Consider the following 25,178-nt stretch of genomic DNA (forward strand, 5'->3'; position numbering starts at 1 on the left):
CTGCACGGTGCCCATTATAGAGCTTAGGCAGTCATCTATTGTTGGCTCTGGTAGTGCCAGGAATAGAACAGGGACTGCGTGTGTACCTGTATCTACGTATTTATATAGATGCATTTAACATATTTTTCCTTTTTGTTTCTTAAGTGTCCAGGGGAAAAAAAAAAAAGGTCAAATCAAAGTTGTCTGATATTTTTCCTGGTAAAAATCTGCTGCCCAAATCCTCAGCCCATGATGTCAACACTAGAGATTACCATTAGAAGAGGGAATTAAAACTGTGGAGAAATCCATCCTACAACTGCAAAACCTGCAAAGCTGCTCCTAGGACACAGCCCAGTTGCGTTCCTGGCTATGACTCCACCCTCCTAGGGACCAGACCGAAGAGCCCACCTGAGACCTCTTAAGACACCAGGTTAGCATTCATTTCAGTTTGGTGGGCAACGAGTTCCTTCTACAGAAAATGTTCATCTTCCTTAGCCCCTGTTTAAAACAAAGCAGAACTGAAAGAGAAAAGAATGAACAGTGACGGAGAGAAATCTCGGTGTGGGCCAGGGAACTGTTTCCCGACCGTGAGTCAGCAGGGTGACGGTGTTATGTAACTCGAAAGCACGGTGCTGGAAGGAGCCAGAGCATCTGAGAACAACCATAGAATCTGGAGGTGCAGGGCACCTTAGGGCAGTCTTCTTTAAAAAAGTTTTTTAATGCAGTCCACAATCAGAAATACATTTTACAATCGCAACTCAATATACACATATACAAGTAAATGTAACAAATAAAACTTTTACGAAATAATTTCTATCCTTACTTCATGTGATGCATTCTAATATTGCCTATTTTAAGCTATCCTATTCTTTTTCGCTTCCCAATGAATTACTTTCTCAAGATGCTAATGGATCACTACAAATAGTTTGTGACTGGATGGGGGTGAGGTGGGGGCAGGGGGGAGATCTGCTTTGGAGAATATCTCATTCAATCCCCTAATGCAATGCCCATGAAAACTCCTGATTTGCATCAGCATGAGGTAATCTTTAAGAATATCAAAGTCATTCAAGACACTTGAGTTTACAGGTAATGATACAACAAAAATAAAAATAGCCACCTACCATTTTGAGCACTTACTATGTACTAGGCGCTATGCTTGTTCTCGATATGTATATGCTATTCTGTCCTCACAACAACCCTTTATGTGGTTCTATCATCACCTCCCTTTTGCAGGTCAGAAAACGGAAGCCTCACCAAAGGCTAACTCCTTGTCACAAAGGGTCATCTAATCCATTTGAAGCTAACTTGTTTGCAGGTGGGGGGAGGGGTGGCGGGTACTGGGCATCAAGGCTGCTGTGATTTCGTCCTGTTTTCTGTACAGGCAGCTTGCAGACCCGGGACTGGCCCAAATGCCAACACTGAGCAAACAAAGCACCTCTGGATCTTCATGCACCTCTTGCCTCTGTTCTCAGCCTGTTGACTTTTATTGTCAAGGTCGGAAGTGCTACAGCGGCTCCAGGCGTCATAATCCCACTTGACTTGCATCTAAAGCAGAAAAGGAAGAGAGGAAAAGGACTTTTTCTTCAAGAGTTTTGAGTGGAAAACTCTTTTCTGAAAGACCTCAACATTCTTCTCCTTACATCTCCCTGGCCAGATCCCAGGCAGGAGCTCACCTTGGACCACTCGTTGCTGCAAAGGCTCTGTCCTCTCAGGCAGGTGTATTGCTACTCCTACAAAATCATGAGTCGGTCAGTAAAGAAAGGGCCATGGCTGTGGGGGAGGCAGGAACAGTGTCTGCTACCTTCACTGTTGAGGATCTGGATCTTGCTCACTTTTCCAGCCACATCTCTCCCTTTTCCTCCCAAGGCTGAAGTCCCACTCAAACTGTACTGAACATTTTTTTTAGCACTTTAAGTGTGCCATGTCTTGCTAATCTTAGGTCCTTTACTCTACTTCTTTCCTTTGCCATGAAATATCCGTTAGCTCACCGCCATCTCTTATGCCTTGCTAACCCCTACCTTTTTTTAAGGTCTTAGATAAAACGTCCTCTTCTTCAGGAAACCATACTTGAATAAAGTCTGGGTTAGGTGCCTCTCCTACCCGTTCTCTGTGCTTGGCTGAAATTGAGTTCAGAGGCCAATTCTTGTGCCCGCGGTCCCTACCAAGGTACCTGGTTTTTAATAAATGTTTATTGAATAAATGAGTAAAAGTCACCATTGTTAAGTGGAAAGGGCTTTTTTTTACGATTTTATTTTATTTTATTTTTTTTAAAGATTATTTATTTATTTATTTGAGAGAGAGGATGAGAGGAGAGAGAGAGCACATGAGAGGGGGGAGGGTCAGAGGGAGAAGCAGACTCCCTGCCGAGCAGGGAGCCCGATGCGGGACTCGATCCCGGGACTCCAGGATCATGACCTGAGCCGAAGGCAGTCGCTTAACCAACTGAGCCACCCAGGCGCCCTTACGATTTTATTTTTAAGTAATCTGTACACCCAATGTGGGGCTCAAACTCACGATCTAAGATCAAGAGTTGCGAGTTCTACCAAGCCAGCCAGATGCCCCCAAGGGCACTGCATTTTAATATCATCTATTTTGAGTATGTACCAGAGACTTTATCAGACATTCATACATCACATAACAAAATTGCAGAATGTATTCATCCCAATTCATCCCAATTTTATTCAACTGGAAAACAAGATTCAAAGGGATCAAGTTACATGTTCAAGGTCACACAGCTTGTGAAAGACAGAGACAGGATTCAAACCTGTCCTTGATTCTAGAGCCCAAGGATTTTCTACTCCGCCCATTGAGAAATGCATTAACTCTGAGTCTCTTGAGTCTTTTCCAGCCCTAGTTTGTGGTAGTAGGAGTTGACAAATACATACATATATATGTGTGTATATATGTGTATATATATATACATATATATATATGAGGGGGGAGGAGCAAGGGGAGGGTCAAAGAAAGAATCCTAAGTAGGCTGCATGCCCAGTGTGGACCCCAACGAGGGGCTCCATCTCACAACCCTGAGGTCATGATCTGAGCCAAAATCAAGAGTCAGACACTTAACAGACGAAGCCACCCAAGCACCCCTACAAATATTTTCTATAAAGAACCAGACAGTAAATATCTTAGGCTTTGAGGGACAGAGAGTCTCTGCCACAGCTAATCAATTCTGTCGTTGTAGCTTGAAAGCAGCCATAAAGAATGCATAAACACAAATGAGCATGGCTGTGTCCCAGTAAAAATATATTTTCAAAAACAAGTAACAGCCAAATTTGACTCACAGGCTGTAGTTTGGAGATTCCTGACCTGGAGCAATTCAGTTCCTCCTACTTAGCTTTGGATTCTTCACCAGTAAACTGGATGTTTGGATTTTATACAACTAAGCTGACTTTCTACTCTGAAACTCAATTATTAATTATTGTTTTGAACCCCAGAAAACATCCCATTATATTCACTTTGTTAGTGATAGGAAGGATAAGTGTAAGGGTTTACTCAATTCAAATATAAACAAAAATTTAACATGTATGCTCCCCCCAAAATTAAAAATAAATACACAAAGAATCAAATGAAGAGTTGAGCCAATATAAACCAAAAGCACAAAGAAAGGAAGAGTTTAGCTACCTATATGTTCTCCTGTGAGAATTGCTTGCTTTAGCATTTCTACTCAATCAAATAATCTAACACTTCTTTGAAAATGCAATCTTCCCAATTTTAGCCTCTACCATCCCTAAGAACTTAAGTGCCGTAATTCCTCTCATCTTAAACATTGATTTTTGCTTTTAGAAGTTTGTAATTCCTACATCCAGAAATAACTGTGAATAGATTTGAGACAGGGAAGCAGAAGGGACCTCAGGAGAGAAAAAGCTGTTTTTCTCCTTTGTTTCTTTTCCTGCTTCTATTCTGGCTCAGACCAGCACCCCCAGCACACCCTATACATGTCTTGTGATGCAAATAGTGTCCCTCCCAAGGGACAGGGAGTTAGTAATTTCTCTAGAATAGATGACATCTAAGGAAGGACCAGGCAAGAAGGACCTGCCAAAGCCATCATGCATGTATTCCAGACTACCAGAGCTGATCATCTCAACACCAAGACCCCCTGGTTCCACCTGGGCCCTCGCCTTTGCTCTAAATGGTTCCCTGGATGCCTAAAAGGGCACATACACCAGACCATCGTCCTCGATAAAAACCGCAGACCCAGAACAAAGACAAAATCATGCCCCATTCCTTTCCAAGTCTCCCAGATGGTCCATCCGTATCTGTTCTCTCTATATCTTCACTAAATTGTGCTTTCACCTCCTGCTGGCTCACATTCGATTTCTTTATGAAGCCAAGGGGCCCTTTGGCCAGTCCCGTGGGACCCCCCCTGGGTCCTCAGACTCTGTCCCCCAGCATTCGAGTTATTCATCATAAATCTTTGGAAATCCTTAAATAAATATTTAGGATTGTTGTAAGTATGAAAGAAGATAATGTGCCTGGCACAAAACCCAACAGAAAGGAGGTGTTTCATACATTGTCATTGTTGGTGTGGTTACTAATATTATCAGTTATTTTCACTTAATATTGATGTCAGAGGCGATGCCTTATTCATTTGAGCAGTGGTCCTTAACTGGAGGTAATTTTGCCTCCCGAGGGCTATTGGCCACTATCTGGAGACATCTTTGGTTATCACAACTAGGGCTGCTTCTGGCATCGGTGAGTAGAGACCAGGGATGCTGCTGAACATCCTCCAATGTACAGAATAGCAAAGAGTCTGGCACAGCTCCGAACCTCACACAGAGTAGGTTGTCAGTAAATGCTGGTGTCTGAAGGAATAAATGAATGAATGAGTGGATGGATAAAGACAGTCACCATCATGATAATATCCTGCCTGTGCCTTATACCTTGCTAAGGAAATCTGGGTCTATTGACTCCATAACATTTCATTGATGTATACACTAGATTAAATGCCTCATGTCAGCTGTGACCCCGTATGTATTGTTCAAAGTTGAACCTCCAGTGCATTGTGTAGTAATGACACACAGTATCTCAAATGAGGGGCGCCCGGGTGGCTCAGTAGGTTGAGCGTCCAACTCTTGGTTTCGGCTGGGGTCGTGACCACAGGGTTGTGAGATCGAACCCTGCATCAGGCTCCACACTCAGGGGCAAGTCTGCTTGAGATTCTCTCTCTCCCTCTCCCTCTGCCCCTACACACCACCCCCCCGCTCTCTGTTTCTCTCTCTCTAAAATAAATATATATATCTTTAAATATATATATATCAATTGATACTTGACAAATAAACGCTAGTCCGAGAATAATTGAGGGAAATAATCTCTCCCTATCTCCTGTGCCTATTGCACTAAATTCGTTTATTCAACGATTATTTCCTGAGCTCTGCTTTGTCCCGCCTCTGTCCTTGGGGTTGTAATGATAGGGATCTCCTTCGCACCCTCCATCCCATCCCCATTCCACCGCCCCCTCAAAGAGTAGGGTTGCACCGTAACAAAAAATTTCATGTCGTTCGCTGTTTTTCCACAAACAGGGGAAACTGTGCCCCGCAAACCCCAGCAGCACAGGCAGCCCGGCTTACTCCACGCTGACAGGGTGTATGCATTTTTATGGGGCCGGAATAATATGTAGAGATAATCATGCTGGAGGAGCTGAGGCAGAAAATGCAGGAATGGCAGCTGAAGGAGTAAGCATACCTGGGGAATTTCCCTGAGCTCCAGGCGGCAAAGGAGACTTCAGGCCCCCAGGGGATGAAATGAGCATTGTCGGTTGACAGAAGAGGCGGTGACTACAGGAGGCTTTTTGCTTTCTGTTTGTGTTTGTGTTTTTGTTTTAAGCCTTTGCCTTAAAGGAAGAAAGAGAAACATTTAGAGAAACATCCATTTTAAAAATTTCCCATCTGGGAGATTCTGCCTTCCCAGGAAATATTAACCTTGGATTTATTAACCCTTGGATGCCTGTGGATGTACTGGAATCCACTGTAAGGGAGGAAAACTTGTCCCTTTTGCCCTTCTAGGTTCTTCGACTGGCCTAATAGCTAAATTGACATAAAACAGATTAACAGGAGGAACACAAATTTAATTTTGTGCATACGGGAGCTCGTGGAAACATGAGAGTCAAAGAAGTGACCAAAACAGGCTGCTTTTATGCCTTTTAGACAAAGAAACAATTATTCCTGAAGATTTGACAAAAAAGGGGTTTGGGCTTGGCGTACGTAGCACAATAATGACGAAGTAACAATGTCCGTTTATACAGTCTTCCCAGCCTCCAACTCCCTGTCTCAGACTATGAGGATGCTGTCTCCCCTCTTGGTATGGGGAGGACACCTTCACCGGAGAGATTTATTTCCAGCTCTTAAGGGACAAAGGAGGTCAGAGTGCCCTTTTTTATCTGCTGTTTCTTAAGGAACTTTAATTCAAAATAATCAATATGCCAAGGTGGAGTGTTTGGGGGTGGCCTATTCTCTCCTTCACCATAAATCCTTGAAAGTTTATGTAAGGTGATTTCTCAGACCTCTGTTTTTCACTGGACATCTGTCATCAGATTCATGACCAAAAGAAAAGTTAGTAACCACTCAACAGCTGCTCTAGAACTGCTAGGCATAGCAATTAACGGTTTTGACTACTTAACATGCGCTAAGTCCTATAGTTAAGGATAGTATACATATTTTCCCTTTTAACTGGAAAAATAACTCTGTGAAGCAGGCTCTTCCACTGTCCCTAAGTTTTGGGTGAGGGGCAGAGGCTCGAGGGCTACCTGGACCGGTTTGTGGAGGCCAGACTCCAGCATCAGCGTTCCAAACCCGAAGTCCCACGGCTGCCCCACCCACAGCTGTCACGGCTGAATCTTATCTGATAACTGTCTACGTGGCTTTGGGCAAATTATGTTTAGCTCCTCTGATTCTTGGATTCTTACCTCTAAAATGGAGTTAGTAGAGGCACGGAGGTGGCTCAGTCAGTTGAGCGTTGGATTCTTGGTTTCAGCTCAGGTCATGATCTTGGGGTCCTGAGATCCAGTCCCATGTTGGGGAGTCTGCTTGAAGATTCTCTCTCTCCCCTTCTCCCTCTGCCCCTCCCCTGCTCACGCACTCTCTCTCTCTCTAATAAATTAATAAATCTTTTAAAAATTAATTAATTAATTAAATGGAGTTAGTAATAATAGTCATTCCATCAGGTTACCGTGAAGACTACATATAAAGAGTTCAGCAGAGTGCATGTTACATATAAAACATAACAGGGACACCTCACTGGCTCAGTCGGGTAAGCGTCTGCCTTCGGCTCAGGCCATGATCCCGGGGTCCTGGGATCGAGCCCGCATCCGGCTCCCTGCTCGGTGGCAAGTTTGCTTCTCCCACTTCTCCCCACTTGTGCTCTCTCTCCCTATCTCTGTCACTCTCTCTCAAATAAATAAATAAAATCCTCAAAATAAATAAAATAAATAAAACAGGTAATAGCTGGTAACTACAATTATATAGTCCCACTATTTAATTTCCTACTACAGAAGGAAAAAAGGAAGCATCTTGGCATATTAATTATTTTGAATTACAGTTACTTACTTAAGAAACAGCAGATACAAGTAGGACACTCTGACCTCCTTTGTCCCTTCAAAGCAGGAAATAAATCTCTCCTGAGAAGGTGTCCTCCCCATACCAAGAGGGGAGACAGCATCCTCATAGTCTGAGACAGGGAGTTGGAGGCTGGGAAGACTGTATAAAAGAACATCGTTACTTCTTCATTAGTTTGCTCCCCTTACAGATAAGAAAATAAAAGCCAAAGAGAGATGTGACTTTCTCAAGGTGATAAGGCCAGATGATCACCATTTAGGAATTAGACCTCAAGTCTCCTACTGCGCATAAGGGGTGATTTCTGCTGTACCACATCTCATGCAGCATTGGAGAAGACCCCTGCCCCAACCTGATGGGGCTGTACAGAAGCAAGCAAATCCAAGGACAGTAGGAAAAGGTGATTCTCAGTCCAAACTTCAATACAGATTATTTGTGAACATTTTAAAATGATATTAAGCAGCTGCACTCCTGACTTTTTAATTTGTTCACTGGACATTGATCTGAGTGAAATAATAAAAGGGAAGAGAAGTTGGGGTTCTGTCTCTTCAGAAAAATCCTGAGGACGTCATGACCTAAATCATTCTCTCCACAAAATAGCATGAAAGGATCAAGTAGTCATGGTTTTTGAAGTTCGACAAATCCTAGCTCCAAACTGAGCAAGGTGTGTGACCTTGTGTTTTAGCTTTGCTGATTCTCATGACATGCAAGTATAAAATGAGGTGAAATGCAGTACATTCACTACACTGGAATTAAAATTTTTTAAATGTATTTATTCAGAAAAATGGATGAGGTGAAATGCTCACAAGAGGGTTGGCAGGAGAGTCAGATGAGATCATAGGACACTTTGAAAACAGTTAAAAACAGGTTCTGAAATTCAACAGGCATGAGTTCAAATCCCAGTTCTACCATTTATGAGCTTTGTAACAGAGCAAGGTACCGCACCTCTGCCAACCTCTTCCTCCTCCTCACTAAGATAGTAATAATATTAGTATCTACATCCCAGAGCTGTTGTGAAGATTAGGAGCTGCTATGCCTGTAGAGAATGTGGTAAATTGCCTGGCAAAAATCTAAGTGTTCAATAAATGCTAACGCCGGGATGCCTGGGTGGCTCAGTCAGTTAAGCGTCTGCCTTCAGCTCAGGTCATGATCCCAGGGTCCTGGGATCGAGTCCCACATCAGGCTCCCTACTCCACGGGGAGCCTGCTTCTCCCTCTGCCTCTGCCTCTCTCTCTCTCTCTGTCTCTCATGAATAAATAAATAAAATCTTTAAAAATAAATAAATAAATGCTAACGCCTAGATGTACTAAATTATTGTCCTTCACAATTTTTTACTGAGCAGACTGCTGCTACTTCTGAATTGACCTGTGCATTCATTCATCAACATACATTGAGTAACTACCATATGCCAGGTTTTGCGCAAGACTTTATGCACCACCTTTAAAAGATCAGAAGTAATGCCTGAAAAAGAAAAAGAAAACAACACAGGATTAAGGGGGACATAAAAAGCATCATAAATATTTGAGGAACTATCACATAAAAAAGAGTTTATCTCCAGAGAAGAAAATGAGGGCCAAGTCATGAAAAAATTAGGAGATGAAATATTTTTGTTTCGCCTAAGAAAGACTTTCCTGCTGATCGTATCCATTTAATACTGCGACAGTTATTCTTGAAAGGCAGTGAGCTCCCTATTATCAGAAATAACATGGTTTCCTTGTCCTCCATTCTCTACTAATGGACAGGTTGGGTTTCCAAATATGCCACGCCATGTCACGTGTTTCTCTGTGCCTTGCATGTGCTGTCCCTTTCCCTAGAAAGATCTTCCCCCACCATGTATACATCTCCTAACCAATGCTTAAAGTTTTCAGCGGCTTTCCCCAAGGTTATCCTATCTGGTGTGATGCTAAGAAGTTGTGCAATCTCTACAAGAGCATTTCCATTGTTTTAACTTTCATAATCTATGCCATCCTCATTTGTCTGTTTTGGGGGCCAGGATTATGTCTCTCACTATTTTGTGTCCTTTTAGGGGCTGACACTCTGCCTGCACATAAGATTCTCAGTCAATAAATGCTGAGAGATAATCAGTAAATCACTGTATCTGGAGAAGATTTATTTATTGGGGTGCCCGTGTGGCTCAGTCATTAAGCATCTGCCTTCGGTTCAGGTCATGATCCCAGGGTCCTGGGATCGAGCCCCGCATCGAGCTCCCTGCTCCGCGGGAAGCCTGCTTCTCCTTCTCCCACTCCTCCTGCTTGTGCCCCCTCTCTCGCTGTGTCTCTCTCTGTCAAATAAATAAATAAAATCTTTAAAAAAAAAAGATTTATTTATTTATTTGAGGTGGAGAAGGGGCAGAGGGAGAGAGAATCTCAAGCAGACTCCAAGCTGAGCATGGAACCCGATACAAGACTCTATCCCACAATCCCAAGATCACAACCTGAGTTGAAACCAAGAGTCGTACACTTATCCAACTGCATCACCCAGGCACACCAGAAGTGCTTTAAATCATTTTAGATCACTTCTATGTATGGTCCATGTCAGTCAGGATAGACCAGCCCTGTGCTGAGAAACTTACAATCCAATCTCAGGTGTTAACCTCTATTAATTTATCACCCATCCAGAGTTATCCATAGGTCATAGGCTGGGTAATTCTCCAGGGTACCTGTGCTCCACACTGTGACCCAGGGAACAAGGATGCTTCATGTTGTGACTTCATCCCAAATCGAGGCCTCCATGAGCACCATGGCAGCAAAAGAAATATTGGAAAATTTCAAAGGTGTTTTTCCTGCACCATTCAAAAAGTAACCCACGTCACTTCCACTCACACTCCTGACCAGAACCGGTTCCATGACCTGAACTAACCTCAAAGGAACTGGGAAATATGGTTTTCCATAGGCCTAGAGGGAGGACCAAAAAGCAGGATTTGTTGAATTCATAAGTATCATCTCTGTCACATGGTCATTGGGAAGAAATATAAAATACTTTTTAGAGCGCTATTAATGTTAACCACTCTTTAAAAATAACGTCTTTAAGTCATTTCAAATGTATACTGAATTAATGCAAATTGCAGAATATCCATGTACCTAACTAAATCGTAGGTAGGAATTAAAAGTTATATTAGATGGGGCACCTGGATGGCTCAGTTGGTTGAGCGTCCGACTCTTGGTCTCAGCTCAGGTCTTGATCTCGGGATCATGAGTTCAAGTTCTGCGTTTAAAAAAAAAAGTTAGAGAAAAAGTTTATAAAAATATTAATACAAAAGTGTTGTAAAATAATATATACAGTATGTCTTCAATTTTGTTAAAGAGTAATATATGTGCACATATACATAAAAAGACTAAAGGGATAAACACCAAAGAGTTAAGTCTGGTTATCTCCAGAAGGTGGTATTACACGTTTCCATTTTCTTCCTTGTGCTTTTTTGTATTTCCTATTTTTCTTACAAGAAAGAATTATTACTTTTTTTATCAGGAAAAAAAAAGGAGTTTTTCCTTCCAATTTACCAAAGTAATGTACCTGCTGAGCCAAGAAACTATTAAATCACTCAAGAACGGAATTATCTTTTAGTGCTTTTTGTCTGGATACTCCTGGGGATTCATGAAATCCACCCAAAAGGAGCAGGGCTTTTGCCTTCTCCTAAAATGAAATGTCTAAAAATAATACCCTGCAGAGTTCAGACTTCACAGGTGAGAAAAGCCAACCCTAAATTTAAGAAGAAAAATCACCAGGTTGTGAAAGTGTGCAAGCGCGGGCTGTGCCAGGTTCTGGGCGAGAGCGGCCAGGACCCAGCAGAGGCCCTGCAATGGCTGGAGAGATCATCACACCCATCTAGCAGGGCATGTGGAGAGCCTTGCAAAAGGTCAGGAGGTCAGGTGCACTTGAGACAAGGGACAAGAATGCAGGAGAGGTAGAAGAGAAGTAGGAAAAGAGAAGAAGGAAGGGGCCTAGGGAAGAATGGGAAGAGGGAATGAGTGATAGAATGTGAGAAAGGAGTCAAAGGAGAGTGGAGAGAGGAGAGAAGGAGATGAAGACGAGGAGGTAGAGCTTAATAGTTGGGTTTTTGTGGGGCTTTTTGTTTTTGTTTTTGTATTATTGGAGCGAGAGAGAGAGTGAGCATGCGCGCGCACCAGAGGGTAGAGAGAGAGAGAGAATCCCAAGCAGGCTCCACTCCCAGTGGGGAGAGCCCAACACAGAGCTCAGTCTCACAATCCTGAGATCATGACCCGAGCTGAAATCAAGAGTCCAATGCTTAACCGACTGAGCCACCCAGACGCCCCTGGTTTGGGGTTTTGAAGTCAGCTGTACCCCACTCCAGATCTGGTCCTGCTGTTTACTACCTGTGGCCCTTCCAACACTCAGCCTCTCTACTTCTCATTTTTAATTTATTTATTTACTTGGTTTTAATCCACATAATGCATGAACATAAAAATCTGAGGGTTTCACACAGCTAACAACTGTCCAGCTGCTCTATCTCTAATCCCACTCCTGAAGGAAACCACTTTCAACTTTCTGGGCATTTACTTCTGTATTTCCAAAGTATAGGCCACATTGAAAATTCTCCTTTTTAAAAAAAATTTTTTAAAGATTTTATTTTTAAGTCACTGCCACACCCAAAGTGGGGCTCAAACCCACAACCCTGAGATCAAGAGCTGCATGCTCCACTGACTGAGACAGCCAGGTGCCCCTGAAAGTTCTTAGTCCCTCCTGTTTGATACATGATCTAGTGACTTCCTACTAGGGAAGATGACAATTTCCCTCCTCCCGTATGGCCAGTCTCTGCTTCCCTGCCCCACCCCCCTGCCACCCCCAAATTCAGAGACACTCACTCCCTCTGTACCATCCATGTCTCCACTTTTGGTTAAATTGGCACTCTGTTTGATATCATAATGCAATTATAAATAACAAGGCACCTGGCGGGCTCAGTCAGTAGAACATGTGACTCTTGCTCTTGGAGTCGTGAGATGAGCCCCACATTGGGCATAGAGCTCACTTTAAAAAGTATATATATATAGTTTATTCTTTTTCTTAAGATTTTATTTTTAAGTAAGCTCTACACCCAATGTGGAGGTCAAACTCACAACCCCAAGATCAAGAGTTGCACATGCTTCAACTGAGCCAGCCAGACACTGCAAAAAGTAGATAGATAGATGATAGATTAGATAGATGATAGATAGATGATAGATAGATAGATATAGATAGATAGATAGATGATAGATGATAGATAGATATAGATATAGATAGATAGATAGAATTCACTATATACCATACTGTGACACTTTCATGGTTGTTTGACTGTTTTTTCTCATTTTTTATATGCTTGGTTTTGTGTGCTAATGTCTAATTATTCAGGTATAAGCACTGACAAAAGTATATTCATCTTTCAATGGGTCTAACACATCAGGTGATCTAGAAGCTTCTTTCTGCCTTGGAGCATCTCTGTGAAAGCCCTCTCTTCTCCCTAGTCCAACCTAGAGAATCACTTTCCAGGCCTGTGGTTGGTCTATCACCCTGGGACAGCCCCTCATCATCAACCTGGGGATTCTTTTTGCTTCTGTTCATTGTTGAATCCTCTTTGTTCAACTGCACTTTTTAAAGCTTGTGTTACGGGGCGCCTGGGTGTCTCAGCCGTTTAGCGTCTGCCTTCGGCTCAGGTCATGGTCCCAGGGTCCTGGGATCGAGACCCACATCGGGCTTCCTGCTCAGCGGGGAAGCCTGCTTCTCCCTCTCCCACTCCCCCTGCTTGTGTTCCCTCTCTCGCTCTCTCTCTCTGTCAAAAAAAAAAAAAAATCTTAAAGCTTGCATTACACCTTCATTTGGGAGAAGCACATCTTCAAATTGTGTCTTGAAAAAGAGGCACACAAGGCAACTTTTTCAGACCTGGAATGACCAAAAGTGTCTTTTTTCTATTCTTCTTAATTGGTAGTATTGCTGGGTAAAAAAAAAAAAAAAAAAAATTAAAAAAACTCTAAACAGAAAATGGTTCTTTCTTAGAACTTTTTTTTTAAGATTTACTTATTTATTTTAGAGAGAGAGAACACGCAGAGATGAAGGGGAAGAGGGAGGGGGAGAGGGAGGGGGAGAGAGAGAGAATCTCAGACTCCCTGTTGAGAACAGAGCCCGATGAGGGCTCAATCCCATAACCACGAGATCATGACCTGAGCCAAAATCAAGAGTGGGATGCTTAACCAACTAAGTTACCAAGACACCTCTATAACTTTTGAAAATATTACAGCATAGGGAGTTTAGTCAATGGTATTGTAATCACATTGTATGGTGAAAATAAAAAATACATTATCCATTTAGCTACTGACTACTGGTTCTGAGATTGAAAACTCTGACACCCTTCTGATTCCTCACTCTTTCTTTATGCAAACTGTTTTGGAGGCTTTTGTCTATTTGTTTTCTATATAATTATTAGAAGCTTTTAGTTTCTTTTAATAATCCAGATCCCTTTCAATCTGAGAATGTTTACTCATCCTTTCTGGGAAACTTAAAAACTTTTCTTGGGTAAATTCCTCATCTCTATTTCTCTCATTTCCTATCCTAAACTTTCTGTCATTCATATTTGGGACTTGCTGGCCTAAATGCACTTATTATTTTTATCTTTCCTAATTTCTTCTCATTTTCTTTTTACTCTAGTTTCTGGAAAATTCCTTCAACTTTATTTTGCAATTTTTTTAAAGATTTTATTTACTTATTTTTTTGACAGAGAAAGAGAGAGAGCACAAGCAGGGGGAGTGGCAGGCAGAAGGAGAAGGAAAAGCAGGCTCTGTGCCAAACAGGGAGCCTGATTTGGGGCTTGATCCCAGGGTCCCGGGATCACAACCTGAGCCAAAGGCAAACGTTTAACTGACTAAGCCACCAGGCACCACAACTTTATTTTGCAATCTTATTCTTGGAGCTTTTATTTCAGAAATCCTATTTTAACTTCTAGGGTAACTTCCCATTTTTGTTCCTTTTCAAAGCATGCTGTTCTTATTTCATGGATGTGTTGATTTACCTATTTTTCTGAGAATATTATTCATAACTTCTGCTTCTTTTAAATTTCCTCTGCTCCCTGAATTGACCATTTCCTCCAAGTTTCACTTTTCTGCTTATGTCTCTTTTAGTCTGAGCTTTTCTCCAAACCTGGTGATCCTTGGCTGTTCATTCACATGAAGAATGAGGCACTAATGGTAACTGGGCAGAGTCTATTGGGTGGTGGCTTTCAACAGGGTGATGGAGCAAAGCCTGGGTTTTTCACTTGGAACCGTCAACTATCACTGTCTCCAGGTTATTGTGGCAGAGACATGGTTTTTCCCAGAAATAAATTCCCCAATCTCCTGCCTAAGAGAAATAAGCCTGGCTGTTAGCATTCTCACAGCTAAGTGGGGGATTGACTGAGGTCTCACTGTTTAGGATGAAAACTTTCATGTAATTCCCCTTATCTCAGATCAGCATCCCTGAATTCAGCAGGCCTGATATTCCAGAGTTAAATCCTTCTGGTTAAATACCTCCAGAGAGTTTATCGCCAACCATCTTTTGCTGGGAAGGGGAGAAATGTAACAATCCACATGATTCTTTAAAAAAACAGAAAAGAAAAGAAAAGAAAATCAATCTTCCTGTTTTCCTCCCAGTCTATGTGTGGCTTACACTTCCCAAGCCATTCAACAGCACAAATTAACTTGTGTCTTGGCTTCCTCCTCTGTAGACACTTAGCATTCAGCTTTCTCTGATCTGGTGCCCCAGATAGACTCATCATCTGCTCCCATCTTCTGAATTTTTGTTGGCATCCCTATATCATCTCTGTTTATGTTCTCCTGGACCTTGTGGGTCAGATCATTTTTTACTGTCATTTAATGGCCAGAATGAAAACAGGGTTTCATCCACCATGTTTAAACAGTTATGCCCTTGATTTATTTGTAAAAGGAACATAATAGTGCTGATATCATTCACTTTTAAAATAAAACTAATGAATATTGGGGGCACCGGGCTGATTCAGTCAGAAGAATGTGTGACTCTTAATCTCTGGGTCATGAGTTGGGTATAGAGATGACTTAAATAAATTTTAAAAACTTAAAAAAAAAAAGAAAAAGAAACTACTGAAGATTAAGATGAATGAGATAATCCAGTGTTTGTCAAACTTCAGTCATTCATGCACCACCTCATGAGTTTTCTTTGTTTTGTGTTTCTTTTCTAATACTTTCTTTAGAGCTTTCTATAGCTCAACTTGTGATTTTTAGCTAAATAGTATCATTTTAAAAGGAAACTTTATATCACAATCCCCAAGAGAAAGTTAATACATAACTATGAAACTAACAACAAAATTTGTCTATCTATAGCTTAAAAACATCTCCCCTCCCATCACAGATGTCACACTTTGGGAAACAATGTGCTTGTGAAAAATATTGAAAACAGTGCCTAGTGCACTAAACAATAAATGGGAGGTGTGAGCAGAATCTGAGGTTCTTCCCTGGCCAGTACACAATTCTGAACCTGTTTCCCTGGAGACAATACACAACCTGCACCTTACCATATTTACCTTTTTTCTCATCTAAAAGTGTGCAATGGGTTGAATGGTGGCCTCCCAAAAATACTTCCATGCCCAATATCTATGAATGTCACATTATTTAGCAAAAGGGTCTTTGCGGATATAATTAAGTTAAGGATCTCAAGATGAGATCATGCTGGATTATGCCGGCAGGCCCTAAATCCAACAGCGAGAGTCCTTATAAGAGACAGAAGAGGAAACACAGAGAAGAGGAGAAGGCCATGTGAAGACAGAAGCAGAGATAAGGGCTGTTTTCAACAGCCAAGCAGTACCTGGAGCCTTCAGAGAAACCAGAAGAAGCAAGGAGGGATTTTTCCCTAGACCCTTTGGAGGGAGGGTAGCCTGCTGACACCTTGGACTTCTGGCCTCCCCACATATGATGGAATACATTTTGGTTGTTTTAAGCCACCTTAGTCTGTGGTTATTTGTCCCAGCATCCCCAGGTAACAAATACAGGGTGACACCCCAGATGTGGCAGAAAACAGGTTGGGTGGTAACATCTTGCACCTGAGTTGGATAAACAGACTCTGGCCACCCCTTGCTACAAACTCCTAAAATGTGTTTCAAACACAAGCGTGTTTCTTGCCTCTGAATCTGGCACTTGGGATTCAGCAGGGAGCATCTGTCCCATGGCCCCTTGAACAGTCTGTTGAGTCAAAGCACCAGACTGTGGTTTCCATCAGCATGAAGCCTGGAAGCCAGGCAGAGGAAAATGTCTGCTACCTCTGTGCCTGGGAATCAGGGATCCTTAGCAGCGGGAGACGCAGAGATTAATATAATGTCGGTGTCTCTAAAGTTCTTGGAGGGGGTACAATACAAGTGCACAGATCTGGTTCTGCAATGAGCAGTCAAATGGACAGTTATATTAGGAGGAATGTGCTTTTTCTCCAGAACAATAGAAAAATAAATCCCTTAGCAAAAGCCCCAGGAAAGCTTATTACTTTCATAAAATATTTTTTTCCTTCCTTTCCAGTGCTTGGTAAAGATTAAAAACAGAAGACAAATTGCACTTCACTGCTTGTTTTTATGTGTGTGAACCAAAAAATTCTGTAAAGATTCAATTAAAAAAATCAATAAAGTTTCTGAAACAGCTATGAAATCTGAAGATCCCCAGTATAGAAACATAATGGGGGGGAGGGGGGAGGGAGATACACAGAAGGTTTGCAGAATAACTAATTAAAGAAATCGGCTAAAATGGAATCATATTTCCCTGAAATGGTTCTGAATCATCAAGTCTGGGGTCTGGAGAAGGGACACAAGAGATCATTTTGTCATCTTCCAACTCAAACACTAAACCAGAAAAATCCTTGTCTGTTCTTTTCCATAAGCCTCCAGAAAAGAAAAGAAAAAAAACAAAAAAAAAACACAAAAATTCACTCTCCCTTGGCAGTGCAGCCAGTCAGTGAGTCACTGAGTTAATAACCACCGAATATTTATTTCACACCCAGTTCAATATTAATTGGAAAGAATCTATCTTTGGTCAGGTTCAACAAACTTAGGTTGAAATGCCATTTGTTGGAAATTCCTATTACCAGTCAATGGACTGCATATTTTACCAAATATTAACTCATTCACTCTTCATAACTATTCTGTGAAGTAGTCATCACTGTTTTCCTTCTCTTATGAATAAGAGATCAGATCTCTTAGAGAGCTAAGAGATCTCAAACCTAGTACGTGAAAGCCAGCTTTTATGATTCAATCTTTTATTTTTATGATTCAATCTTTCATGCTTCTTCTACCTCATGACGTGCCTGCCTTATGTTCCAGATTATTCTCAGAAGGTGCCTTCTTTTTTAAGTAGGCTCGATGCCCAACGTGGGGCTCAAACTGACAACCCCAAGATCAAGAGTCCCATGCTCTACCAACTGAGCCGGCCAGGGGCCCCTGAAGATGCATTCTGGGGATAACAGAGTATGCATACAGCAAGAGTACAAGAACTGCCTTCATAGGACTTTGTAGATAACACAGACTCCACCATCCACCAGCTCAGCCATGAAAAACCATTTGACCTCTCCGAATCTGTTTCTGAGAGGCCCCTCCCCTCCATGTTGCTGTATTTCCTTTAAAGCAGTTACTTCCTTCGACCTGACCTGGTTATTAACTGCTTGAATGTCTGGGTCTCTGACTAAATTTTAAGCTCCTTGAGGACAGGCACCTCAGTTTCTTTTTCTCCCGCTCCACAGTGCCCAGATCAACATCATGTCCAGCGTAGACTCGCATAAAGGTGTGATGAATTAACTAAAGAAAGTGGCTCTCATAATCTGCTCTTCAGCCTATAAATTACACACCCATTTTGGAAAATAGTTTAGTAGTATCTGTTGACATTGAACGTACACGTAGCCAGAAGTCTAGCAATTCCATTTCCAGGTGTATATGCCACAGAAAGGCCTACATATATCTAGGAAAAAATACCCTTTGGCAGCACTGTTCATAATAGCCAAAGGCTCAACATGAATCAAATGCCCATCTATAGTTGAGTGGAGAGACTGCCACGTTTCTATAATGAAATATTATGCAGCAGTGAGAATAAGTGAACGTAATTACATGTAACAATACGGATGAGTCTCACAGACTCATGTGGAATGAGTGAAACCAGGGGCGCCTGGGTGGCTCAGTTGGTTAAGCGTCTGCCTTCGGCTCAGGTCATGATTCCACGGTCCTGGGATCGAGCCCCGCATTGGGCTTCCTACTCAGCGGGGGGGGCTGCTTCTCCCTCTCCCACTCCCCCTGCTTCTGTTCCTTCGCTCACTGTGTCCCTGTCAAATAAATAAATAAATAAACCTTAAAAAAAAAAAAGGAATGAGTGAAACCAAACACAAAAGAGCACATACTGTACAATTCCATTTACATAAAGATAATGTTAATCAATGGTATTAGAAGCCAGGATTGTACTGGTTCTTTGTAAGGAGTAATAACTAAAGGGGCTCCAGAGAGTTTTGGGGACCTTTTCAGATTCTGTTTCTTCATCTTGGTGCTGATTAGATGGGCCCTACTCAACTGATAAAAATTCACCAAATTTTTCACTTTTCTGTATGCATGTTTTCTATCAACAAAAAAAGTTTAAGGGGGGCGCCTGGGTGGCTCAGTCGTTAAGCGTCTGCCTTTGGCTCAGGTCATGATCTCAGGGTCCTGGGATCGAGCCCCACATCGGGCTCCCTGCTCAGCGGGAAGCCTGCTTCTCCCTCTCTCACTCCTCCTGCTTGTGTGCCCTCTCTCGCTGTTTCTATCAAATAAATAAAATCTTAAAAAAAAAAAAAAAAGTTTAAGAAATGAAAAATAGAATAATGAGTGCACGAAGTTGTCAAAAAACAACGGAACACAGTACAGACAGGATTTCATAAAGGTGAGGAGCTTGAAGAGACCCAGAATGGTATACATGAGACCTCCATAATCCAGCTGTTCCCTACTTTTCTCACTTCATTTCTGCAATCTCTCCCATATGCCATGTCCAGCCGCATGTAATTATTCAGGGTGACCTGCAGAGGCGATTTTATTGTATTCACTGCCAATTCACTGAAGAATCTTCAGTCACCTTGCATTTCCTGACCCCTTAGAATATGATGTTAAATTCATCTAGGATATGTCTGCTAAAGAATTAGGTCCAAATATCAGTTTTAATCCATTTAGTTCCTTTCAAACCACGTGGATTTACTTTTCCTCTTATGAGGAACAAAAGAACCCTAACCACTTAAATCACTTAAGCAAAAGGAATTGTGTGTGTGTGTGTGTGTGTGTGTAGTTGTTGTTGTTTGAGAGAAAAAGAGAGAGAGCACAGGGTGAGGGGCAGAGGGAAAAGGAGAGAGAGAATCTTAAGCAGGCTGTATGCCCAGCTCAGAGCCCAATGCAGGACTCGATCTCACAACCCTGAGATCATGACCTAAGCCGAAATCAAGAGTCAGACACTTAACTGACTGAGCCACCCAGGTGCCCCAGAATTGCATTGTTTTAAACCAAAGACTGTTGTTGCAGCAAAAATATTAAACACACGGCAAAGAGTTGTCCCCTCTTGTCATGGATTGCTGGGGTCTTGCCCAAGTGACCCAGTTCCATCTGTTACAGTACAGGACTCAACATGTCTGCCATCTATTTCCCCAAAATGCAGTGTGGAAGGAAATGCAGAGGCCGGGGCTCCAGAGGCAGGATGATATATGTACTTGCATCCCCTGACACCAACATCTCCACCCATATGACATCTTTCATGTCATTTTGGCAAACTTAGATGGCCACCATACTAAGTGACCCCTGGCCAGTGATTCCTTGATTAGGTGAAACATGGGATATCATATTCTTTTGTTTGCTAGCAGGGAAGGAATAGGTCATCAATTAGACAGCTGAGAAGGATTTGCATTGGCAGCTACCATCTGCAAAGTTAAGTACACTTGTAAGATTACAGTGGAAATCAAATGATCAAAGATGTCTAGGGCAATACTTCACGGGAGGGTGGTTCCTTTGTCTTGTCTTTTACTGAGCATCCCCACCTTATTTTCTTGGACTGGAAACTGTGGCCATTATTCTAGTTGCAAAGACCAAGTTATTATGACCTGGAGGAGAACGGCAATGTTCTCCAGGGAGGTTTCGGCAGCTCTTGCATGTTCATGGGAGTACACTCCCAAGTCCTTTTCCCTTGCTCTCTGATCAAATTCCTAACTATTACTCAAGCTTTTCCTTAGTAAAAGAGGTTTCCTAGACCACCTCAGAAAGGTATAGGGGCTCTAGATTTGTGCTACCATAGTACTTTGAACATAATTGGATTACAGCCAGTTAACCCTGATTTTTAACTACCTACCCATGTCTTTCTGCCCCTACAAGAGTCTCCGTGTCTCACAGATAAAGGATGATTATCACAATATACCTGTTACTTGCCTTATGCACTAAGCATTCCAAAAATGTGTTGAATTATCCTCCTTGTTGAAGAGAAATTCTCAAGAGAAATCAAAAGCCTTAGTTAAGTCAAAATATACTGTTTCAATTTTTCTATCACTCTGTCACAGAAAAAAAAAAAAAACAACAGACTAGTTTGATATATCGATTCTCAAAGCTCTGCTGTTTTTCACCCCAAACCCTGTGCTCTTATGGTGGCTTAGGAATTGATTTCTGGTGACATATTCGGTTGGTTTGTTTGTTTCATAGTATGACACATTGATATATCCATATCACACCACACTATCCTTTCATGGAAATGGACTTTAAATTGCCTCTTTCACTCACTTTGACCACCTCCCCATATCTTCATGAATCATTTATAATCATTACTAGTGGTTTTAATGTCCCCACTGGACCTTGGGTAAATGCAACTTTGCTGATTAAAATGCACCCCACTTGCTTAAAACATAACATAGGTTTCCCTAAGCCACACCAGCATTGTGGTTAAAAACATGATTGTCCTGGGGTGCCTAGGTGGCCCAGTTGGTTAAGCATCTGACTCTTGTTTTCAACTCAGGTCATGATCTCATGGGTCGTGGAATCCAGCCCCATGAAGGCTCTGCACTCAGTGGGGAGTCTGCTTGAGGATTCTCCCCTCTGCTCCCCCACCAAATAAATAAATAAATCTTTAAAAAAAAATACATGGTGTCCTAATGCTAATAAAATAGAATATTACTGTCTCACAAATTGTAAGACTCCATATGATTCAAATGGCTCCCCACACCAGATTCCTGGGGGTCACTGAGGATGTCTCAGATGTTTGCAAACAAACCCTCTGGCCTGCCATGTGGATCCACCATGTTCTCCCTGTCTTGCTCCTCTGCTCTGATGTGTCCAGTTGTTGCGGCCACGGAACCATCATGAAGCTGCCTTATGTCCTCTGTGGTTCTCTTAATAGCCACTAAAGAATGACGTTGGCTACCGCTCCTCCACTTGAGATAAAAGCTAGTTTGGCTACCTCCCAAGTGGCTGGGTCTGTGCTACGCTTAGGAGTAACTCAAGATGGGAAAATTCCCAATCCTGGTGCAGCTCTCTGCACCGCGGCCATGAACAGCACTGCCTTAGGGACTCTGCATCTTATGGTGCTTTGCTTTCAAGTTTTATTCTCAGTTCCCTCTCCCTAAGATTAAGCAAGAGTGTGGTAGTTAGGTCATGAACAACCTGAGTGGCAGGCATGAGCACTATTCAGAATGACCTTGCACTCCTATATAAACCATTGTATTCCAGATGAAAATTCTTGGTCTAAGCCCTGCCTTTGCTCAGAATGATGTCTTCCCCAAGAGATTCCTAGTGCATAGTGACAACAGAATGCTCGTGGGCACATTCAAGTGAGCTTTAGACATGCCCAGTTATATCTGCATCACAGGTGACTATAGTTTGAGATCAGGATGAGGCTCTCTTTACGTTACATAAAAGAGAACTAGCAGCTACACCTCTATGTTATGTCTTCCTATTCTCCCATGCTGTAGGCTTCCTTATCCATAGGTTCTAGATAATGTTTTTTTTTTTTAAAGATTTTTTTTTTTTTTTTGAGAGAGAGAGAGTGTGAGAGAGATAGCGCAAGAGGGGGTAGGGTTAGAGGGAGAAGCAGACCCCCCGCCGAGCAGGGAGCCCGATGTGGGACTCGATCCCGGGACTCCGGGATCATGACCTGAGCCGAAGGCAGTCGCTTAACCAACTGAGCCACCCAGGCGCCCGGTTCTAGATAATGTTTAACATTGTTCTGTTTCTGGGACTTCTGTGACCTGGTCAGCTCAATTAGATTCAGTAAGAATTGACAGCACTGTCAATATGCCAGGCATTTGCCAGCCCTAGGAATGAAGCGATAAATAGGACAGGAACCCCTGTTCTCCAGGGTTTTCTAGCCTACTAGAAGACAATAGTTATCATGCAGACTGATAATTTTTATGAAAGTGGTTAAGTACAGATGCCAACAGAGCTCAAAGGGGAAGAGCTTTTGTCGGCTTGGGGTTCAGAGGAGGCTCTCGAAGGGGATAATGCCCAATTTGAGTGCTAAAGGACAAATAGGGGACCACCTGAATAAGGATGGAAACTCCTGAGGGTGGGAAGAACATCATGAACCAAGATGCTCAGGCATGCAGCCTACAGAGTTCTTGGGGAAACTCCAAGTAGTTGGGTATTACTGAATCACAGGTGAAGGATTAGGGAAGGATAGTGGTAGGAGGTTGTATCTATTTGTGGCTGCTAAGGCTTATGACCATATCTTTATATTTAGTGCAACCCCCAGCTCCAAATCATGAGGATTTGCATCTTCTCTATGGGGTTTGCCAAAAGAAAATTTAACAATCCTAACCACATAGATAAAAGAAGAGGCACTCTTTCAATTAGCAGAATACTCATAACAAGGGAACACTAAGCATTTAGCAAAGACAGTTTCTGCTGTAGATTCTTCTGTCACTGGTGACCCACCTTCCAAGGCTTTCTATTTACATGTCTGAAGGTCTTCAATGGTTGAGCACCTGTGCCTCAGAATATCGCCAAGAAAGGGAGTTCAGAGGCTGGTACTCTCTCGGTGAGGTGACATATTAATCTCCCATCTTTGACCCAGGTGACTCGAATAGCTGTTATGTTTGGTCAAAATTTTCATACGTTTAAAATTGGAAGGCTATCATTCAGACTGAATGGGCCATTCACTAATTTGTTAGTCCACATATGTAGTATAATACAAACAAGAGGGATGGCAATGTATTAGGATTCGCTAAACACTGCAACAAAAAATAAGTCAGTGGATTAACACAATGACTACTGTTATTTGCTCACCTTCTAGTCCAATATGGTAGACAGGAAGCCCCACTCCACACAGTCATCTATGTATGCAGGCTTCATTCATCTTGTGGCATGACCATTTTCAACAATTGGTCTTTAGAATTTCCACAAAAGAGAAAGAGAACATAGAGGAGTGAGGGTATATAGCTAGGCATGGCATACATCCCTTTTGCCTACATTTGGACGTGCAGAACTCAGTCACGTAGTCTCAGTTTAATTGCAAGGGTAACTTGGAAATATGGTCTTCCTGTGTGCCCAAGAAAAAAAAATGAAACTGTTCAGCCTAAACACGTAGCATTGTTTCAACGCATTAAGGAAGAAGAGAGAATCAGGGTGGACCACTGTAAAGTTGATCACTGATACAAGGAAGCAAAGGGAAAACGTGGAGTTACTACCCCGTTATATCTTTGTATTGAACTCTAGGCCACTTGCATGTGATAAAGGTGGGATGGACATACCATCTTAAGCATAGAGAATGGCAGATGACAAATTTTATACTTCTATGCTGGGATATTTAATGTTTGTGAGCTCAGCATCTGAAAGAGGTCTTGCAAGCTGCTGGAGGAAACTAGAGAATGGAGCATGGAACTTTCTAAACTCTAAGAGTTTGTGAGTTTTACTAACCAGCACCGTAGCCTGAGAAATGGCCTTTAATATTTTCCTTTCTGAGTCTATACTTTTAAGACTGCTGGCAATTATTTTCCGCATAACAAGATGTCACATCCATAAGAACACTTGGCAACACCCGTCTCCAAGGGCTGTTCCTCATTGGCCATGGTTGCGATAGGATCAAATTAAATTGGGGAGAAAAATGTACCTTTTCATCATCCAGGATCAAATATCTACTTAATGATAGAGCCCATGTAACATTTACACATAGATCTAAAACATTAGCATCTTGGGGAAAATGGCAGAAAACTAAGAAGGTCATTTTGGTTCATTACGTCAGATTCTTGCAAAGCTTCACAGACATTTGAGCTAATGCCACATTTTTTAGGTTTACCATTTCACTGACTTACTATATTTTGTGGAGATAGTTTTTCTTTAATACCCATAAAAACATCACAAAACATCTTCTTATAAGCGTTAGATATTATACGAAATAAAAAGCAATAGAATAGATTGTGGAGAGGCATTATATCTCAAACAATACATTTATAATGATGGTTTGGGAGTGGTATTAAAACTCACCTTACAGAGCACCTGGGTGGCTCAGTCAGTGAGGTGTCTGTCTTCAGCTCAGGTCATGATCCCAGGGTCCTGGGATCGAGTCCCACATTGGGTTCCCTGCTCAGCGGGGAGTCTGCTTCTCCCTCTCCCTCTACCTGCCATCCCCCTGCTTGTGCTCTCTCTCTCTGACAAATAAATAAATAAAATCTTAAAAAAAAAAAACTTGCCTTACCATCATC

At 42.1% G+C, this 25,178-nt stretch overlaps 2 long non-coding RNA genes across 3 annotated transcripts; both read right to left on the minus strand.

The window, feature by feature from the left end:
• Window positions 1-450: 450 nt before the first annotated feature.
• On the minus strand, window positions 451-6,985 carry LOC118014789. The gene is made up of 3 exons (XR_004680379.1): window positions 6,887-6,985; window positions 5,668-5,815; window positions 451-1,524 (listed from the first exon to the last, which is right to left on the minus strand). It is a non-coding gene; the product is annotated as an uncharacterized LOC118014789 (long non-coding RNA).
• A 1,768-nt stretch (window positions 6,986-8,753) lies between these two features.
• On the minus strand, window positions 8,754-24,926 carry LOC118015220. 2 transcript variants are annotated; one of them, XR_004680583.1, is made up of 3 exons: window positions 23,764-24,926; window positions 15,023-15,088; window positions 8,754-8,993 (listed from the first exon to the last, which is right to left on the minus strand). It is a non-coding gene; the product is annotated as an uncharacterized LOC118015220 (long non-coding RNA). The 2 variants fall into 2 exon arrangements; XR_004680584.1 differs by lacking the exon at window positions 8,754-8,993 and adding an exon at window positions 10,719-10,736.
• Between the last annotated feature and the right edge of the window lie 252 nt (window positions 24,927-25,178).

Source organism: Mirounga leonina, unplaced genomic scaffold, assembly GCF_011800145.1.
Source record: "Mirounga leonina isolate KUSES-001 unplaced genomic scaffold, KU_Mleo_1.0 Mir_165, whole genome shotgun sequence".
Classification (NCBI taxonomy): Eukaryota; Metazoa; Chordata; class Mammalia; order Carnivora; family Phocidae; genus Mirounga; species Mirounga leonina.